The following is a 9,611-nucleotide window of genomic DNA, read 5'->3' as shown; positions in this document are numbered from 1 at the left end:
TGCAAGAGGAACTCAACCAATTTGTTCGCAACAAGGTATGGATTTTGGTCCGAAGACCAAAAGGTATAAATGTAATTGGAACAAAGTGGTTATTTAAAAATAAAAGTGATGAGTTCGGTACAATTGTGAGAAACAAGGCTCGTTTGGTGGTACAAGGGTACACACAGGTAGAAGGTATTGATTTTGATGAAACTTTTGCTCCTTTTGCAAGATTAGAATCAATTCGTTTACTTTTGTGTATTGCTTGTATTTTGAATATTAAATTGTTTCAAATGGATGTGAAATCTGCCTTCCTAAATGGTATTTTGAATTAGGAAGTTTATGTTGAGCAACCAAAAGGATTCGAAGATCCTCAATTTCCAGACCATGTATACAAGCTTGAAAAAGCTTTGTACGGTCTGAAACAAGCTCCTCGAGCTTGGTATGAAAGGCTGACTCAATTTTTACTTTCTCATGACTATCACAGAGGTAGTGTGGATAAAACTCTTTTCATCAAGCATATAAAATCTGATTTTATCATTGCTCAAATTTATGTTGATGATATAGTTTTTGGTTCTACATCTAACCATGAAGTGCAACGATTTTTTGATCAAATGAAAAGTGAATTTGAAATGAGCATGGTTGGTGAGCTTAATTTCTTTTTAGGTCTTCAAGTGAAACAAATGGAAAGAGGTACATTTGTATCTCAAAGTAAGTATGCTAAGAACCTTGTAAATAAATTTGGCCTTGAATCGGCTAAGCAGGTAAGTACGCCAATGAGCACCACACTAATTTTAACAAAAGATGAGAATGGAGTAAAGGTAGACACTACACTCTATCGTAGCATGATTGGAAGTCTTTTGTATTTAACTGCTAGTCGTCCTGATATCTGTTACAGTGTTGGAGTGTGTGCTAGATATCAAAGTAATCCTATGGAATCTCATGTATCAGCTGTAAAAAGGATTATTAGACATGTTAATAGCACCCCTGATTATGGAATTTGGTACTCGAAAGATACTAATTCAAATCTTGCCTGTTTTAGTGATGCAGATTGGGCAGGCAATGCTGATGATTGAAAGAGCACAAGTGGAGGGTGTTTCTTTCTTGGGAATAATCTAGTATCTTGGCATAGCAAGAAACAGAATTCCATCTCCTTGTCCACTGCCGAAGCTGAGTACATAGCTGCTGGCAGTTGTTGTACTCAACTATTGTGGTTGAAACAAATGTTGATTGATTATGGATTTGAATTGGGTGTTTTGGCTATTTTTTTGTGATAATACTAGTGCCATAAATATTTCCAAAAATCCTGTTCAACATTCTAGAACAAAGCACATTGATATAAGACATCACTTTATCAGGGAACTTGTTGAAAATAAATCATTGCAATTAGAATATGTTGATACTGAAAAACAATTAGCTGATATTTTCACAAAGGCCCTAGATGCAAGTCGCTTTGACTCCCTCAGAAAGTCTTTGGGAGTTTGCATTGTTTAATTTTATCATGTTCATAATTTTTTTTACAATAGTGTTATATGATTCTTCTCTAGCTTTTAATCTCCTATCATTGTATTTTGACAAATCATGTTTATGCTTTTGGATTATAATCAGTTAGGATCTCATTCTTATCATACTTTGTGATGTTGTGTTAAAAGGTTCATGTTACTCTTTATTTGTGTCTAGGATTAAATAATGTACTTATACAGAGTTGAGCAATTTTTGTTTCAGTCTTGTCAGGCCCCTTGCTAGAATAGAGCTACCCATACTGAGGTGTGAAAGCCATCTGTTGAGTAAGCTGGAACATTGTAATTAGCAACTATGATGAGGATGCACTACCATAGAAAAGGGCTACCTTCAGTATGGTGTGATAGCATCCAGTTGTGGGATCAAATTGAAAAAGGCGAAAATGAAAAATCTTGCCAAGGACAATGATCCTATTTTCACTGCACACACTTATGTCTGACAAGTGTGTTCAAATTTGTAAGTCTCCTCTATTAAAATTAAATTGATAATCCTGGTTCACAATTTTTAATAACATGCATACCTTTTCCTCAACATCAATTAAGTATGAGTTTTTCCTGAGATACTAATTAGTTATTTTCCTTAAAAGCATAACATGTATTTTATTTTGTCAATTGTCAATGATATTTGATTTCTTTGCTTGATTCGAATCATATATAGTTATTGTACACATTGTATTTTATTTTCGGTTTTAATTTAAAAAATAATAATAATAATTAAAAAAAAAAAGAGGGAGGCGTGTGACTTGCTTCATGGGTTAAGGAAATCTTGTGCTTAAATGGTAAGTATCAACATTCATTCTTCTTTGATTTATTTTGATATTTTTCCAAGTAAAGATTAATCTTTATATGGTAATGTGCCTTTTTTACTTGAAAGATTAATTTTTGGAAATATTGTTGGCAATTCTAGTTTCCCTTTATTTTATTATTTTATTTTTTTAAAAAAAAAGGAAAGGAGTTGAGGAGTGGGCGGTTTCCTTTTATGTGTTCATGGGCTGGCGGTTATGTTAGGTTATAATTAACCTATATTTCGGGTCTTTAAAGTTAGCATTATCTCGTCTATTGGTGTTTTTTGGAGCAGTTTTACGCTTGATTTTCATTATTTCAGGTTCCCGGGGTGTTAAAGTTCGAATTCAGTCAAATGGCGAAAAACTAGGACAAACTTGGAAAAAATTGGAAAATTCGGCTCCAGGCGCATCAGTAGTCGCGACCTCCAGAGAGCCAGGTCGCGACCCTTTTTTCTGGTCGCGACCCTGGTCGCGACTTCGAGAATTTCGCAGAAACTCGGTTTTTCGAGTTTTTCCTGTAGTCGCGACCAGCTTAAATGCTAGTCGCGACTAGGTACGGAATTCGCAGATTTGACCTAATTTTGATTTTTCTCTCAATTGGAGGCACACCACTCATCCCTATATAAGGAATACGACATTGAAGGTCAGAACGAAGCAAAAACAGACCTAATAGTGGAGGCAAGTGGAGAGGAAGCTATCTTGAAGACCCGGAGCGATACCACCTTCTAGTTTCTTTCTTTTACCCTTTTTATTCTTCTTTATGTTTGTTTTTATTTCTGAATTAATCATGGATGTTTTTAGAGTGATTATGAACTAAATTTCCCAATAAGGGAGGATGATGATTGTTGTTTAAGTTTATGCCTAGTTAATAAATAATTGCCATTCCTTCATCTTATGTGTGAATACTATCTTAATTTGTGTTTAATTCCATGTGCAAGCTTGATCACCTTTTACATGTTTAATGATCTCAATTCGAAATCTGAAAAGTGAGAATTGAGAATGCTAAAATTTGGATAGTCTAGGTTCTGATGTAAAACGAAAGTATTTACATAGCCTCAGTGACTAATAGATTATTGCGTAATGCTGATTTTATGTTGATTTAATTAAGAAGTTAATTAGAGAACATAAGATTTAGAACCTAAAAGATCTGAAAAGAGTTAGGTTAATTTATAATCTGTCATTCACATTGAGATAAGGATAGCAATTAGGTATTAACATAGGTAGCTTATCAACAGGATTCACCTCCCTAATCTCTCATCTTGATTAATCGTCGTCTATTTTCTCTTTAATTTTCTGAGTTATTTACTTTTAAATTGCAAACTTATTATTTTACCGAATAGAATCATAAGTATAGTTTAGTAGTACTTAATCCAATTCTCTGTGGTTCGACCTCACTTGCGTGAGATACTACTTGATACGTACACTTGCGTAGTAAACATAATTTTCGTAACAAGTTTTTGGCGCCGTTTGTAACGTCCCCGCTTCAAGCCTCCATTGGGCCCTTACACCCACGGACTAATGGCTCTTATACACGAGTTCGTCACTCTTACTGCTTTCTGGATTGATGACTGACCCTACAGATCAACACAAGTGTTTTCAGCGTGCTTTGTCCTCACTCACACGCATCCTGGGAAAACTTCCCAGGAGGTCACCCATCCTTGAAATTACTCCAGGCCAAGCACGCTTAACTGTGGAGTTCTTTCGAGATGGGCTACCGAAAAACAAGATGCACCTTGTTGATATAGGTAGTACCAATCAATCCATTTAAGTCCTCTTCAACTATGTAGTCCCATACCTACACAGTCTCAGAATCATCCCACTTGACCTTCCCAGGCGATGTGGGATTGCACAGCTTACCCGGTATTTCCCCTTACGGATCACGGGACTACTGACTGTCACACCGTTGCCGGGGAATTGTTTAAAGATTAATATTACACAAAATTATACTAACTTCTACTTTGGTATATTTTCTCTTGCTGATTTTTCTAACCTTTTTCTTGCAATATTTTTGCTATCTATTTCAGGAATCATAAGTGTATGCGCCGTCAAGGACAAGCTGTGATATTACCAGTTGATTCCGAAATCGAGAAAATTTGTAGGAGAAACCGAAAGAACAAGAGGCAAGAGGGAGTTTCAGCAACTGCTGAAACTTCAGAAATCATGGCTGCCAATGCTGCAAACAATGGAGGCAATAACGGTAATAATGGTGGCGCAGTAGAAGATCAAGCTAATGGCCGCAGCTTGAGAGATTACATTCTCCCTACTTTGACGGGAGTGCAGTCGTGTATCAGGCCACCGGCAGTGGATGCAAATAACTTTGAGATCAAACCTGCCATACTTCAAATGGTGCGGTCTTCAGTTCCGTTTGGTGGCCTCCCTTCCGAAGATCCTAACCTGCATCTCTCTAACTTCATGGAACTTTGTGAAACTTTTAAAGTTAATGGAGTTAGTGATGATGCTATTCGACTGAGACTGTTCCCATTCTCTCTTAGAGAACGAGCCAAGAGTTGGCTAAACTCCTTGCCACCAAACTCTATCGCCACCTGGAATGATCTGGCAACGAAATTCTTGTCAAAGTTCTTTCCTCTAGCCAAGTCTGCAAAGCTGAGAGGAGAAATCAATAACTTTTGCCAACAAGATAATGAATCTCTCCATGAGGCTTGGGAGAGGTTTAAAGATCTGATCAGAAAGTGCCCTCATCATTGTATAGAGAAGTGGATGCTGGTCCACAACTTTTACAATGGGTTGGTAGGAAACACTAGAACTATAATTGATGCAGCAGCTGGAGGAGCCTTTATGAGGAAGAGTGCTAATGAGGCTTATGATCTATTGGAGGAGATGGCTCTAAACAATCAGCAGTGGCCAACTGAAAGGAGTCAATTAAAGAAGGTAGCTGGTGTGTTAGAGGTTGATGCCATCACAAAGTTGACAGCACAGGTTGAGCCATTGACAAAGCTAATTGCAGGGCAAGCTAAACAAGCCCAAGTTGTTTGTGAGCTATGTGGAGGAAGTCATCATTTTTCAGAGTGTCAAGCTGATGTGGATGATTTGCCAATGGATGAAGCTAAAGCCATTGGAAATTATTCACAGAACAACAACAACAACTATGGGTTCAACCAGGGTAATAACCGAAGAAACAGTGGGTTCTATCAGCAACGAAATCGTAACCGAATCGAATCAACGGCTTAATCAGCAACAAACCTGCGGTGGAAATTCTAGTTTGCGTACGCATTTATCCGCTTCAATTCATGATCGAAACTAGATCTTCAATCAAAGACCTGCGGACATTACGTATGGGCCAACTAGCAACTCAAGTAGCAACCCCTCCTCAAGGGAATTTGCCTAGCACAACTGAAGTAAACCCCAAGGAAAACTGCAAGGCAATTACCCTGAGAAGCGGTAAAAATTATGACGGTCCTGAAATGCCACAACTAGTGAATGGAGAAAAGGAGAATGAAGAGCAACAAATGTCAACCCCAACACCCACTTCAACGAAGGCTACTGAAAGTCGAACCACAGCAGTCTCCACCAACTAATAGTGATCACCATGTAAAAATACCATACCCTCAAAGGCTTAGAAAGTCAAGCTTAGACAAGCAGTTCACCAAATTCCTGGAAGTTTTCAAAAGACTTCACATTAACATTCCCTTTGCTGAAGCTTTAGAGCAGATGCCAAGTTATGTGAAGTTTATGAAGGAAATCCTGTCAAAGAAGAGAAAGATGGAGGATTATGAGACAGTGGCTCTAACTGAAGAGTGCAGCGCCATCCTACAGAAGAAACTCCTTCCTAAACTTAGAGATCAAGGGAGTTTCACTATTCCTTGTACTATTGGGAAAATTGAGGGAATAAATGCACTTTGTGACTTGGGAGCCAGCATTAACTTGATGCCTCTATCAGTGTTTAAAAGATTGCAGTTGGGTGAAGCAAAGCCAACAACAGTAACTCTCCAATTGGCGGACCGATCACTAGCCCATCCTAGAGGAGTCATTGAGGATGTGTTAGTTAAGGTTGACAAGTTCATCTTTCCAGCTGATTTCATCATTTTGGATATGGAAGAAGATAGAAATGTCCCAATTATTCTTGGGAGATCATTCTTGGCAACTGGCCAAGCCTTGATCGATGTTCAGAAGGGTGAATTAAAGCTGAGAGTCCAAGGAGAAGAAGTGGTCTTTAATGTGCTAAAGGCTATGACGTACCCAAAGGCAAGTGATAACTGTTTCTTCATTGACTTGATTGATGAAATGGTGAGTGAGAAAAAGCTGCTAGATGATCCTCTTGAACTAAATCTAACTGAAGATGAATTGACGGAGCAAGAAGGACAAGAGATCATGGGGTATGTGAAGTGGCTTGATTCCTATGGGCCTTTGAACAGAAGATATTTTGAGGAATTGGGAGCAGTTCCAAAAGAGCTAAAGCCATCTACTGAAAAGCCTCCAGAACTTGAATTGAAGGTGCTTCCTAGTCACTTGAGGTATCAGTTTTTGGGTCAAGATAAAAAGCTACCAGTTATTGTTTCAGCTTCTCTCTCTGATGTGGAAACTGATAGACTTTTGAGGGTACTCCGAGCTCATAACAAGGCCATCGCTTGGACACTAGGTGATGTCAAAGGAATCAGTCCTTCAACAGTGATGCATTGAATTCTCATGGAAGACAATGCCAAACCAACTATTGATGCTCAACGAAGACTCAATCCACCCATGAAAGAAGTTGTCAGAAAAGAAGTAAGTGGTTGGATGCTGGAGTTGCTTATCCTATTTCAGATAGTAAGTGGGTTAGCCCGGTGCAAGTGGTCCCGAAGAAAGGTGGAATGACGGTGATTAAGAATGAAAAGAATGAGTTGATTCCTACAAGAACAGTCACTGGTTGGAGGATCTGCATCGATTATAGGAAACTTAACAAAGCAACAAGAAAAGATCACTTCCCTTTGCCCTTCATTGATCAAATGCTAGACAGATTAGCGGGGCAAGAATATTACTGTTTTCTTGATGGATATTCTGGATACCACCAGATAGCTATAGCACCTGAAGATCAGGAGAAGACTACTTTCACATGTCCCTATGGTACCTTTGCTTTCAGAAGAATGCCCTTCGGCTTGTGCAACGCCTCTGCTACTTTTCAAAGGTGTATGATGGCTATCTTTTCAGATTTGATTGAATCTTGTATTGAAATTTTTATGGATGATTTCTCAGTGTTTGGTTCTTCCTTTGATCATTGTTTGGAAAATCTGGAAAAAGTGCTAACAAGGTGCGAGAAGTCTAACTTGCTGTTAAACTGGGAGAAGTGCCACTTTATGGTAACAGAAGGAATTGTTCTTGGGCACAAAATTTCAAAGGCAGGAATTGAGGTGGATAAGGCAAAGGTTTCAACAATAGAAAATTTGCCACCTCCAGTTTTTGTAAAAGGAGTGAGGAGTTTCCTAGGACATGCTGGCTTCTACCGCAGATTTATCAAGGACTTCTCCAAAATCTCAAAACCTTTATCTAGCTTACTTGTAAATGGAGTTCCATTTGAGTTTGGAGAAGATTGTTTAAAAGCTTTCAAGATTTTAAAGGAGAGATTGATTACAGCACCGATAGTAACTTCACCAAATTGGGAATTGCCGTTTGAATTGATGTGTGACGCAAGTGACTATGCCATTGGAGCGGTTTTGGGTCAGAGAGTTGACAGAGTATTCCACACAATCTACTACGCTAGTAGAACTCTGAATGATGCTCAATTAAATTACACCACTACAGAGAAAGAAATGCTGGCAATAGTGTTTGCTTGTGACAAATTTCGACCCTACCTGATTGGAAATAAGGTAATTGTCTACACAGATCATTCAACAATCAAATACCTTATGACCAAGAAAGACGCAAAACCAAGACTGATTCGGTGGGTACTTTTACTTCAAGAGTTCGACTTAGAGATAAAAGATAAAAACGGCACCGAAAACCTGGTAGCAGATCACTTGTGAAGATTAGAGCTGCAAGAGAGTCAGAATACAAAGGAGGTACAAATAAATGAGCAATTTCCTGATGAAGAACTCTTTAGTGTGAGGGAAAACCTGATGGTACCGTGGTACGCTGACTATGTTAATTTCTTGGCTGCAAAAATAACTCCACCCGAGCTTACGCGTCAACAATTGAAGAAATTCTTTTCTGAGGTGAAACATTACTATTGGGAAGAACCAATCCTCTACAAGCACTGCGCTGATCAGATAATAAGGAGATGTGTGCCTGAAGAGGAGATGTATTCTATCCTAAATCACTGTCATGCTTTACCATGTGGGGGACATTTTAGTGGAAATAGAACAGCTGCAAAGGTGTTGCAAAGTGGATTCTTTTGGCCAACGCTATTCAAGGATGCTACTACTTTTGTAAAGGCATGTGATCGTTGTCAACGAACAGGTAATATCTCAAGAAGAAACGAGATGCCTTTAACAGGAATTTTAGAAGTTGAATTGTTTGATGTGTGGGGAATAGACTTTATGGGTCCTTTTCCTTCATCCTTTAGCAATCAGTACATTCTTTTGGCTGTTGATTATGTGTCTAAATGGGTCGAAGCTTCAGCTACACCTCAAAATGATGGAAAGATAGTTCTCCGCTTCTTACAAAAGAACATTTTTACTCGGTTTGGTACTCCTCGAGCAATAGTAAGCGATGAAGGGAGTCACTTTTGTAACAAGCAGTTTGAAGCACTTCTTTCAAGATATGGTGTCCGACATCGAACTGCTTTACCATACCATCCCCAAAGTAATGGCCAAGCTGAAATTTCTAACCGGGAGATTAAGATGATTCTAGAGAAAACAGTGCAAAGATCAAGGAAAGATTGGTCAAGAAAATTAGATGACGCATTGTGGGCATACAGAACTGCTTTCAAAACACCGATTGGCATGTCCCCATATCGGTTGGTGTTTGGAAAGGCTTGTCATTTACCGGTGGAGTTAGAGCATAGAGCTTTTTGGGCCATGAAGACTCTTAACATGGAACTAAAAGTCAGGGGAGAAAAGATCACATGTACTCGAATGAGCTAGATGAGTTTCGGAACGAAGCCTATGAAAACGCAAAGATATACAAGGAGAGAACTAAAAAGTGGCACGATCAAGGTCTAATACGGAAAGAGTTTCAACCAGGGCAGCAAGTGTTACTCTTTAATTCAAGGCTGAAACTGTTTCCTGGAAAGTTGAAATCAAGGTGGTCGGGACCATTCACGGTGGTCAAGGTGTTTCCTTATGGAGCGGTGGAGTTAAAAGGTGAAAGTCCAACAACTTTCAAAGTTAATGGACAGCATTTAAAGCTCTACTTGGGAGGTCAGTTTGACCAAGCCAAGTCCGCCATGATCTTG

At 38.8% G+C, this 9,611-nt stretch overlaps 1 non-coding gene across 1 annotated transcript; it reads right to left on the bottom strand.

Moving 5' to 3' along the window:
- Positions 1-4,885: 4,885 nt before the first annotated feature.
- Positions 4,886-4,992, bottom strand: LOC133032881 (small nucleolar RNA R71). Its single transcript, XR_009685466.1, has one exon. It is a non-coding gene; the product is annotated as a small nucleolar RNA R71 (small nucleolar RNA).
- Between the last annotated feature and the right edge of the window lie 4,619 nt (positions 4,993-9,611).

The sequence above is a fragment of the Cannabis sativa genome, chromosome X, assembly GCF_029168945.1.
Source record: "Cannabis sativa cultivar Pink pepper isolate KNU-18-1 chromosome X, ASM2916894v1, whole genome shotgun sequence".
NCBI classification, from domain to species: domain Eukaryota; kingdom Viridiplantae; phylum Streptophyta; class Magnoliopsida; order Rosales; family Cannabaceae; genus Cannabis; species Cannabis sativa.
Note: the sequence above shows the minus strand (reverse complement) of the source record. Positions and strands in the feature narration are given on the sequence as shown.